The following is an 11,392-nucleotide window of genomic DNA, read 5'->3' on the forward strand; positions in this document are numbered from 1 at the left end:
TTAATTCTTTCTTTCAAACTGACCCCTTTCAGGGTTCTACAGAAGCCCACAAAACCTACATCTACGGGGGTCACAAAGACAATTTTGCCAAGGATATCACCCAGCTAGGGAAACCTTGGATTTGGAATCAAATTCATATTTTTAGCTTAGAAAGGAAAATAAACTGAGGAGTCTTTTCAGTAAAAGCAGGAGGAAGGGATTGAGGGTGTAGAGTCAGGTGAGAGGGAGAAAAGTCTTAAAATAAGAGTCTTGTTTTTGTAATCCCATCTTGGATCTTGCTCGAGTGATTTCTTCAGTCCTGAAGTTCATGTTTTGTTTTGTTTTTCATTAAAAAAAAAGGGGGGTCTGGTAATACTTCCTGTTTGCTACAGAATTAATAAAATAAGTCTAGTATACTTAAAAATGTTTGGAATCAGGTGTGCCTGGGTGATTCAACTGGTTAATCATCAGACTATTGGTTGCAGCTCAGGTCATGATCTCGTGGTTCATGAGTCTGCACCCCACGTCGGGCTCTGTGATGACTGTGCAGAGTCTTCTTGGGATTCTCTCTCTCTCTCTCTCTCTCTCTCTTTCTTTCTTTCTCTCTCTCTCTCTCTCTCTCTCTCTCTTTCTTTCTCTCTCCCCATCTCTCTGTTCTACCCCTGATCATGCTGTCTCTCTGTCTCTCAAAATAAATAAGTAAACTTAAAAAATGTTTGGAATCAGCAAGAGAGTAAAGGTAGAATGTAGAGTTTAAGAGCATGGGCTTCTGAGACATACTTGATTACTAGAGTTTAGGTCTTGACCTTGAGCAAATTATTTAACATCTAGAAACCTCCATTTCTTTAACTAGAAAATGAGATGACAAAAGTTTTCACCTCAGAGATTTCTTATGAGGGACAAAAGACAATAATTATTTTGTATAATTATTTCATGGCATGTGCTTAGTAAACATTGGCTGTTACTACTATTAACAATATCTGATATCTCCACAACTTCTAAAGCAGTCTAAGAGAATGGAATCACATGGAATTAAATCTGTTTAGACATGTTTACCTCTTTCAATTTGACTTTGGATTCCTTATAACGGATCTCATGCCTTAACTTTTTTCCTTAGCACCAACCACAAGGCATGAGACAAAGAGACTCAATAAGGATGTATGAACTTTAAAAGGAGATGGGTGACAACATCAGTGTTTCTTCTGCATTTGAGCCTCTTCCTGCACGATTGCTGGACAATTTCGAGTCCTCTCTTTCATTTGCCAGAATCCAAACCTAACTCATCTGTTGTGCCCTGTGTCTTGGGATTGACCTTCCCTTTCTACTCTTAGGAGGTTCCCTGGTTACTTTTCTCTCCCTCCTTATTTTCTCTATAAAGTCCAAAAAAATTCTAACCACAAAAGTAATACACAATCACTCTAAAGTTCCAATTCAAATGTTAAAAAAAAAAAGGTAAAAGTGAAAGTTACGGCATCTTCTCTTCCTATTGGCAAATATTGTTGACAATGTAGCCTGGACTTTTCCAGATTTTTCTTTGTGGAAACTTTTACATACATATTATATATAGTTTGTTGCTTTGTTTTAAAAATATTATACTATAAATATTATTCTTGCCTTTTCTGCCTGTATTGATAAATAATTTAATGAAAATACACAATTTGAAGAATATCATGTACATCTGGGCATTTGGGTTACTTTCTTTTTAGTTTCACATTTCAAATAAATACTTGAAATCTCTTGATTCAATAACTTTAAATATTAACTATATCCCACTAAAAAAAATCAGGTTTTAATTCTTCTTTCTTTCCTGCCATTTTACCAATATATGAGCTTTATTATTTTAAAGTTTATTTATTTATTTTGTGTGAGAGAGAGAGAGAGAGAGAGAGAATCCCAAGGAGGGTCAGCACCATCAGCATAAACCCTGATGCACAGCTCAAACTCACCAACCATGAGATCGTGACCTGAACTGAAGTAGGACACTTAACTGATTGAGCCACCTATGTGCCCTAATATATGCACTTTAAAGTATTGATTAAATTTACATTCCATAACTTTGTTACTATGACTATATAAACATTTGTTTTTCACTGTTGAACCCAGTGGTTCCTAGGATAACATTTTTCCCCTCCTTGAACAGTTTCCCAAACTCCTTCTCCCCTATTATTGCATAATTTTCTCACTGTGTGAGCATTTGGCTTGATCTTCCACCATCTAAAATAAGCTCTAAAAAGTGTCTCTCAATAGAAGTTGTCACAAAATTCAAATCAGCTTCATAATCTACCAAGTCCATTTTTCCTGGAGGTATCTTCTGGAGTTCTCTTTTATCTGTTTCAATCTGGATTTGGTTTTGTCTGTGCCTGCCATACTGCTGTTGTTTTGGGAATTCCCCGTAGTATCTTAGGAAGAACTTTCACTTTTAATCTGTTTAGGGCTGCCTGTTTCTAGGAGCTCCTGTGTTCTTTGTTTTCTTTCTTGATTTACTTACTACGTTGAGACATTTTCTTCGAGTAGATTCTTGAGAAAGAGTTCAAAAAGGTAGTATTTTTGATATTTCACTCTTCTGAAAATATTTTTTCTTCTATCTTTATTCTTAGCTGCTAGTTTGGATGAGTCTAGAATTCTAGGTGATTTATTTTTATTTATTTAATTATTTATTTATTTTTTAATGTAACACTATTTATTTTTTAACATATGCAATTATTTTCCATCATTTACAATACAGTAGTTACAATGACACTCCAAACAGAAAAACAAAGTAAAAAAATCAAAACCCCCACTTCTATTTCATGTAATTAGACTTATACAGAAATTAGAAGGTTAAGTACCAATAGTTAATCACCTAATTTCACAGCTATCTGAAGTGGCAATCATTATATAGTAGCTTATCTATGATACATTCAAGATACATGATACAATTTATTACTTGCCCATAAGCTAAAACACAGTCTAGGTGATTTATTTTTAATCAGAACTTTGAAAGTATCAGTTTATTACCTTTCAGCTTCTATTATCATTCACATAATGTTGTTCTCATACAATATTCTTTGTTTGTTAATTCCAGACACTTTATATGTGGTAAGGTTGTATTTATTTCCTTTCTGGAACCTTTTGGAATCTCTTCTTTACTTTGTTTTTTAAAGTTTCCCATTACTTGTCCTGGTCTGTCCCTTTAAAAAATTTTTTTTGTTTATTATTTTTATTTTTTTAATGTAAATCCAATTAATTAACATATAGTGTAATCATGATTTCAGGAGTAGAGTTTAGTGATTCATCACTTTCATACAACACCCAGTGCTCATCCCAACAATTGCCCTACCTAATGCCCATCGCTCATTTAACCCATCCCCCTGCCTACTATCCTTCCAGGAACCCTCAGTTTGTTCTCTGTATTTGACAGTTTCTTACGGTTTGCCTGTCTCTCTGTTTTTATTTTACTTTTGCTTCCCTTTTCCTATGTTCATCTGTTTTGTTTCCTAAATTACACATATGAGTGAAATCATAGGATATTTGTCTTTCTCTGACTGTCTTATTATTGTGGGCTCTTTCAATTTGGAGAACCATGGCCTTCAGTTATATTTTATTTTGCTATTTGTTATTAATTTTCCCCACACTACATTCTAGGCTTTTTAAAAAAATGCTTATTAGTTCCACTTTAGTATATTGTAGATTGATCTTCTAATATATTCATTTTTTTCTCTATATCGTCTAGTTCTACTTTATTTGTCCTATTTTCTGGCACATTTTCTCAGTTATTTCTGTCAATCTTCCTACTGACTTTGAGAAAAATGTCTATCATATTTTTCTGCAGGAATTAATTTTTATCAGAGTCTCTCTTGTAGCATGTTTTTCTTGTTTCATTAATTGTATTTTTTTCTTTAAATGTTTATTTCTTTTGAGAATGAGAGAGAGAGAGTGAGCAGGGGAGGGGCAAAGAAATAGGGAGAGAGAGAATCCCAAGTAGATTCTGAACTGTCAGCACAGAGTCTGATGCAGGGCTCCATCTCACAGACCATAACATCATGACCTGAGCCCAAATCAAGAGTCAGTTACTTAACCGACTGAGTCACCCAGATGCTTCCTTCATTGATGTTGTTGAGGTATGAGCTATCATTTAAAAACAGTTCTAAGTTCTTTCTATTTCTTTTTTCTTTTTTTTTTTTGTCCTTTATAGCTTATGTTGAAAACTTTTCTCCAAAATTTGTGATCTTTGAGCTTTTAAAAAGGAAAAACTTGGGGTGTCTGGGTGGCTCAGTAGGTTAAGCATCCGACTTCAGCTTGGGTCATGATCTCACAGTCCGTGAGTTCAAGCCCCACATCGGGCTCTGTGCTGACAGCTCAGACCCTGGAACCTGTTTCAGATTCTGTGTCTCCCTATTTTTCTCTGCCCAGCCTCCACTCGCACTCTCTCTCACTCAAAAATAATAAACACTAAAAAAATTAAAAAGGAAAAACTTATTTTTGAAGTGTTGGAAATAAGAAACTCAATGAACAGGCAGAGCTTAGTTAGAAGGTTATCAGGTAGACAGCTCGAAGTTTTCAAAGGGCTTTTCCCAAATTTCAGAATTTATAGACCTTTTCTCTGGGGCAGTTTAAGACCTTCAGAGAAGAACACCAAACTCTTGTGAATAAGATAAAGGGAGCCTTTTAGACTCTGTCCCTTGACCTCATTCTCCATGAAGTGATTTCCATCTGGAACATTCGCTCTCACTCTTTTCTGAGCTTTGTTTCCTCACATCTCCAGAATACAGGTTTCCCCTAGTAGCCAAAAATAGAACATTCCCATGAAACCTTCAATAAGTTGAAATGGCAAAAAGTGATGAAGCATTTACCATTTTGTAAAAGCAAAAATCCACTTGGGAACCGTTGGTTAGCAAAAACAGGTACTGATATAAGTCTTTTGTAAAAGCAAAGTGGCATAAAGCAAACCTGGTGGGGGAAACCGATGGGGAGGAAAACGACCTTTTCCTAGACTTTCAAACAATCCACAAGTTTTAGTCCAGCCTCTTCACCAACACCTTTTTATGTCTACTGCCTTATTCCCTAAAGTTTGAGTGGTCTCTATGGGGCAATCAGCTTCTTTCTCATTGGAAACCTACTTTGTTCCCACTGTCTCTGCTCTGAGTTATTTCCCATTCACTCTCTCAAAAATCTGCTGAATCTTACTTAGTGATTCAATTTCATTAACGACTAAAGATGTTTTCTGTTCTCTTTGTAGGCTTAGTGGAGAAAAGGACAAGAACATTTTTGGTAACTTTAGCTTTACTTTGGTTGAGATAAGGTAGGGTCATCAGTTTGAGAGTTCTTTAACAGACCTTGATGGCTTTAAAATGTGGAAAAAAGTCCACTTTTGGTGGAAAATAAGAACGTAAATAAACAAATAAATAGCATTAAGTTCATGAGTAATACATTATGACCATGAAGCAATAAAAAAAAAAGCTTGAAATAAAACTAAATTTTTTCATATTTTGTGACACTTAAGTTTGCTAAGACTTTCTCTTATTAGAGGATTTTCAGGTTTTTTCACATTAATATTATAAATAACTTAATGGCATAAGATATTTTATAAAATAAGAAAATACATAATCATAACACTAGAATAATAGGCATAAACTTATAAAGTATAAAACTAGAAATAACAACTCCTCCCCACACACCTATGGACAATAATTTTTTATAATATATATTCCGTTGTAGTCATATATATTAATTTTCATATGCATTTTGTTTAGGGCTTCTGTTGTATGATTAATGGTTCAGTGGATTTTATATTTTAATTGTTATTAAGAAAAAAACTTCAGTGAAAAATGGCTGAACAAGATCCCCCACACTCCTACCTCCATTCTTGCCCGAGTCAAATTCATGTTGATACTAAGTGGTTCATAGTATCTCCTAAATAACATTTTTTTGCTCATAATGGATTTCCTATCCATTTAGAGGAAATCCCTGAGTATTAGGAGGCCTCTCCTATAACCTTATGTACTTGAGATTATTTATTCCTGTCCTGACCTTGGGTTCCAACCATGTGGAGCTACAATCACTTCCAGGTAACTTACAAAGGTATCCGCTAAGTGACACCTTAATTCCTAGCCTAGGATACTAGACCTATCTGAAGATCAGGTTAAGGACTTTCTCAGGCTGTTGATGACTTACTGATAAAGCTGGGGGTATGTCCAAAGCAAAAATCCCCTGGATGAGCTATGATAGAGAGCAAGGACTGGGATATGGTTAGAACCTAATTTCACTTCATACCGTGCCACTCCCTGGTTAACTGATCTTGGGAAAAAATCATCTCTTTGAGGTTATTTCCAGAATCATCAAGATCCAGAGATTTTTGAAGTAAGTATCCAGTGGTTAGGAGGGTCTCAGAAAATTGTAGTGCTAGCTACTATTACTTTCAGATATAGCAGAGAACTTCTGTAGGGATATTTATGCAAAGAATAAAAGGAATTCCAAGAGGCCTTCTGATCTAAATACTCCTTTCAAGGACTTCCCTTTGTGCTGGAAATACCTAGGGAACATAATTTGTCATATGTCTCAGCAACTGGCAAATCAGTATGTGACAGTGATACTATATGATGGTCCTATGAGAACTATAGAAAGCATCCTCAGATACTTTTTGTATGAAACTGAGATATAAATAACTTTAACAAAACTATAGGCATGAGTTAGGGGGCATGATATTCTTGATACATGCATAACCTATTTGGCTATTAATATATTCAATATTAAATTTAAGAATTTTAAATATTTAAATATATTTTATGTAAAAAAATTTAAAATATAAATTTGTTTCCAAAATTTATTGATCTAAATAATTATCTAACTAAATATTTCCAAGTGCCATGAAGGAAGCAGACACAGAAAAGTCTTATTTTCTTTATTTTTTAATGTTTATTTTATTTTTGAGAGAAAGACTGAGAAAAAGCATGAGCACAGGAGGGCAGGGAGAGGGAAACACAGGATCTGAAGCAGGCTTGGTGCTGACAGCAGAGCTGACTCACGAACTGTGAGATCATGACCTGAGCTGAAGTCAAATGCTTAACCAATTGAGCCACACAGATGCCCCAGAAAAGTCTGATCTTCTAAAGGGAAAGTGGGTAGAAAACATGAACACAAAGTAGGCATGTTGAGATGAGGCTCCTTGGACAAGCTAAGGACATTACGTTTCTGGGAGCGGGAGGAGGATTCTAATAGTAAGGTTGGGAGGCATGTATCAGAATTTGGATGGAGCATTTAAAGATATTAGTTTAGTTTAAATTGTCACTGGTCAGTTCTCCAGCCAAGTCCACTTTCTCATAACTCATCCCACGTTAGTGTCATATAGGTCACTTGGAAAAAAAGCAACTCTGTACTGAAAGCCATTTCCCCAGTATCTGGGATAACACTATCAAATTTCTCCCTTGAGCCAACTTCCCCGTGTCACTTGGTTGAATGCATTTTTTAGACCTCTCTATAGTGAGAAGAGAATGTTTTAATAGGTCATTTTTTCCCATCTGGGTTGGCTCTAGAAATAAAGCCTATGTTCCTTGGAGTGATGATAAGGCTTAGGTGAGATTCACTCACAGCAACAGCACAGCTTCTTGGAGGACGCCCACTGTGTCATCCTTGCTTATGACTTCTGCCAAAAAAAAGGACTTTCTTTACGTTCTGGCTTTAATAGTTCTCACATCTTGGAATCAACTATCAAGTCTTATTGATTATTGCTGCACTGCCCAAAGATGTTTTTCATTTGTCTCTAAACTTTGATTTCAGCCCAAGTGTTTGGATAACTCAGAATCTTAGTTTGATGATAATAAATGCTTTTTTTTCCTTTTTTTTTTTTTGCAGTTTAGAAGGAAGGGATGCTTGAATTTATATAGGAACATACTTAACCTAAAGCTTCCTTTAAAATTTTTTCCCATACATTTTAGGTAAAATCCTTCATACATAGATTTGGGGAAAAGAAAAGAAAACTTATGACATCTCTGCATTGTTGTCAAGGTAAATTTCCTCCAATTCTTTCCACTGCTTCATATCATGTTCAAATTAAATAAATTTCAAGCTTGCTTTAATAACATTCTTATGCCTGCTTAGGAGAGTTCTTATAATAAAGAATTAAAGAAGAAATTAAACAAGAAAAGAAGAAAAGTGTTACAGAGAATCGAACCTGGGTAAGGTACTTGTTTTAGCACCTTTAAATCATGAAATTGCTTTTGAAGAAATCAAGAAGTTTAGAAAGAGGGCTCCTTAAAGGATAAGGCACGTTTTAGTGGTATGTACACAGGAAAGGGCATTCTAGACATAGGAAACTTTATCAACAAAGGTAGGCAAGGTAGGGAAATAATTAAATGCCTTCAGTGATATTGGCTAAAATATCCATTATAATTTATAGACAATAGTAGCAGAAGCAGTGAAAATTACTATTTAAGTACTATCATTTACTGGCTTCCTGCTATACAGAGTCTTTTATATATTTTAATCTCATCTGACTCTTATTACAATAGCATTTTAGGTAAGTAATATTATTTGTTAATTTGTAAATGAGAAAACTGAACCTCTCTGGAATTAAGTAACTTGCTAAACTAAGTGGTAGAAGTAAAATTTAACAAAGCCAAAAACTTCTTATATTTCTACAACATTATGAATTTGGGGAACTAAATGTGATCTTGCTATTGGGAAATCATCAAAATCATTCATAATCTGGAGCCCCTTGCCCACTGTATTGAAAGAGACAGGATCTTTAAAGAGTGGGGCTTTTCACAAAGAAAGAGGTTTGGTATACGGTGAACAAGAGAAATAGATCTCTTCCATTAAAGCCCACCAAGAAAACAGAAATCCAGATCCAGGAGGCCAGAGAGCCTGTAACAAAACCAACCCAAGGAAGGCCACACCAAGAAACATAGTAATTAAAATGGCAAAAAGTAGTGATAAAGAGAGAATTTTAAAAGCTGCAATGGAAAAGAAAACAGTTACATCCAAGGGAAATGCCATAAGGCTATCATCTGATTTTTCAGCAGAAACCTTGCAGGCCAGAAGGTAGTAGCATGATATACTCAAAGTGCTGAAAAAAAATTGCAATGAAGAATCTCCAGCAAGGCTATCTATCATTCAGAATAGAAAGAGAGAAAAAGAATTTTTCAGATAAATAAAAGTTAAAGGCATTCATCACCACTAAACCACACTTATAAGAAACATTGAAGGGAATTTTTGAGTGGAAAGACCATAAGCAGGAATAAGAAAAGTAGGAAGAACAAAAACAGTAAAATTAAGTGTATTTATAAAAGTCAGTCAAGGGATTCACAAAATAAAAGGATGTAAAGTATGACACTATATACCTAAAACATGTCATGGAGAGGAGTAAAAATCTAGTGGTTTTAGAATGGTTGCTTTTTTTTATTTATTTTATTTATTTATTTTTTTACTTATTTTTGAGAGACAGAGAGAGACAGCACAAGCAGGGGATGGTCAGAGAGAGAGGGAGACAGAGAATCTGAAGCAGGCTCCAGGCTCTGAGCTAGCTGTCAGCACAGAACCCGATGCGGGGCTCGAATCCACGAACTGTGAGATCATGATCTGAGCTGAAGCCGGTCGTTTAACCGACTGAGCCACCCAGGTGCCCCTAGAATGCTTTCTAACTTAAATGACCATTAAACTAATATAGACTGCTATATGCATAATGACAAATTAAAAACTAGTAATAGATATGCCAAAAATAAACAGAAAGGAATCCAAGTATATCAGTAAAGAAAGGCAGCAAATTGTGGGAGCAGAGATCAAGACAAGAGAGAAACAGAAGAACTACTAAAATAACCATAAAAAAGTAACAAATGACAATAAATACATCCTTATTAATAATTATTGTGAATGTAAACATTCCAATCAAAAGACATAGAGTGACTGAATGGATAAAAAAGCAAGACCCATCTATAAGCTGCCTATGAGACACTCGTTTCAAACCTAAAGATACATGCAGATTGAAAGTGAAGGGATTAAAAAAAAACATTTATCATGGAAATGGAAGTTGAAAGAAGGCTGGGGTAGCAATACTTATGTCAGACAAAATAGATGTTAAAACAAAGACTGTAATAAGAAACGATTAAGGATATTATATAATCATTAAGGATATTGTATAATCATAAACAATCTAACAAGAAGTTAGAACTATTGCAAATATTTATGTTCCCAAAATGAAGACACCCCAATACATGAAGCACCTTTTAACAAACATAAAGAAAGTAACTGATTGTAATACAATAATAGTAGGGAACTTTAGCAACCTATTTATATCAATGGACAAATCATCCAAACAAAATTAACAAGGAAAGAGCAGATTTGAATGATACATTGGGCCAGATGGATTTAACAGATACATTCAGAACATCCCATTTTAAAACAGTGGAACACACCATCTTTTCAAGTGCACACAGAATGTTCTCTAGAATGGTTCACATGTTAGGCCACAAAACAAGTCTCAACAAATTAAAAAAGACTGTAGTCATACTATACATCTTTTCAGACCACAACATGATGAAACTAGAAATCAACTGCAAGAAAAAATCTGGAAAGAACACAAATACATGGAGGTTAAATAACATCCTACTAAACAATGAATGGGTGAACCAAGAATCAAATAGAAAATCAAAAAAGACACAGAGACAAATGAAAATAAAAACACAATTGTCCAAAATCTTTGGGTGCAGCAAAAGCTGTTCTAAGAGGGAAGTTTACAGCAATAAAGGACTACCTCAAGGAACAAATAAAATCTCAGCTATAACCACCTAACCTCATACCTAAAGGACCTAGAAGGAGAAGAACAAACAAAACCCAAAACCAGTGGAAGGAAGGAAATAATAAAAATTAGAGTAGAAATAAATGAAATAGAAACTAAAAAAAAAAAAAAAACCAATAAAACAGATCAATGAAACTAGGAGCTGGTTCTTTAAAAAAAACCCAACAAAAATTAGTAAACTTTTACCATACTTATCAAAAACAAACAAACAAAAAGGACTCAAATAAACAAAATCAGAAATGAAATGAAAGAAATAACAACCAGTACCACCCTACACCACAGAAATACAAAGAGTTACAAAAGAATATGAAAATTTTTATGCCAACAAAATGGATAACTTAGAAGAAATACATAAATTCCTAAAAACATGTAACTTCCCAAGATGGAATCAGGAAGAAATAGAAAATTTGAACAGACCAATTGTCAGCAATGAGATTGAATCCATAATAAAAAAAAATTCCCAACAAACAAAAGTCCAGGACCAGACAGCTTCACAGGTGAATTCTACCAAATATTTAAAGCAGAGATAATATTCTTATCTCTATTCCAAAAAACTATTCCAAAAAATAGAAGAGGAAGGAAAGCTTCCAAATTTATTTTATGAGACCAGTATTAGCCTAATACCAAAATCAGATAAACACA

Source organism: Suricata suricatta, chromosome 15 (genome assembly GCF_006229205.1).
Source record: "Suricata suricatta isolate VVHF042 chromosome 15, meerkat_22Aug2017_6uvM2_HiC, whole genome shotgun sequence".
Taxonomy (NCBI): Eukaryota; Metazoa; Chordata; class Mammalia; order Carnivora; family Herpestidae; genus Suricata; species Suricata suricatta.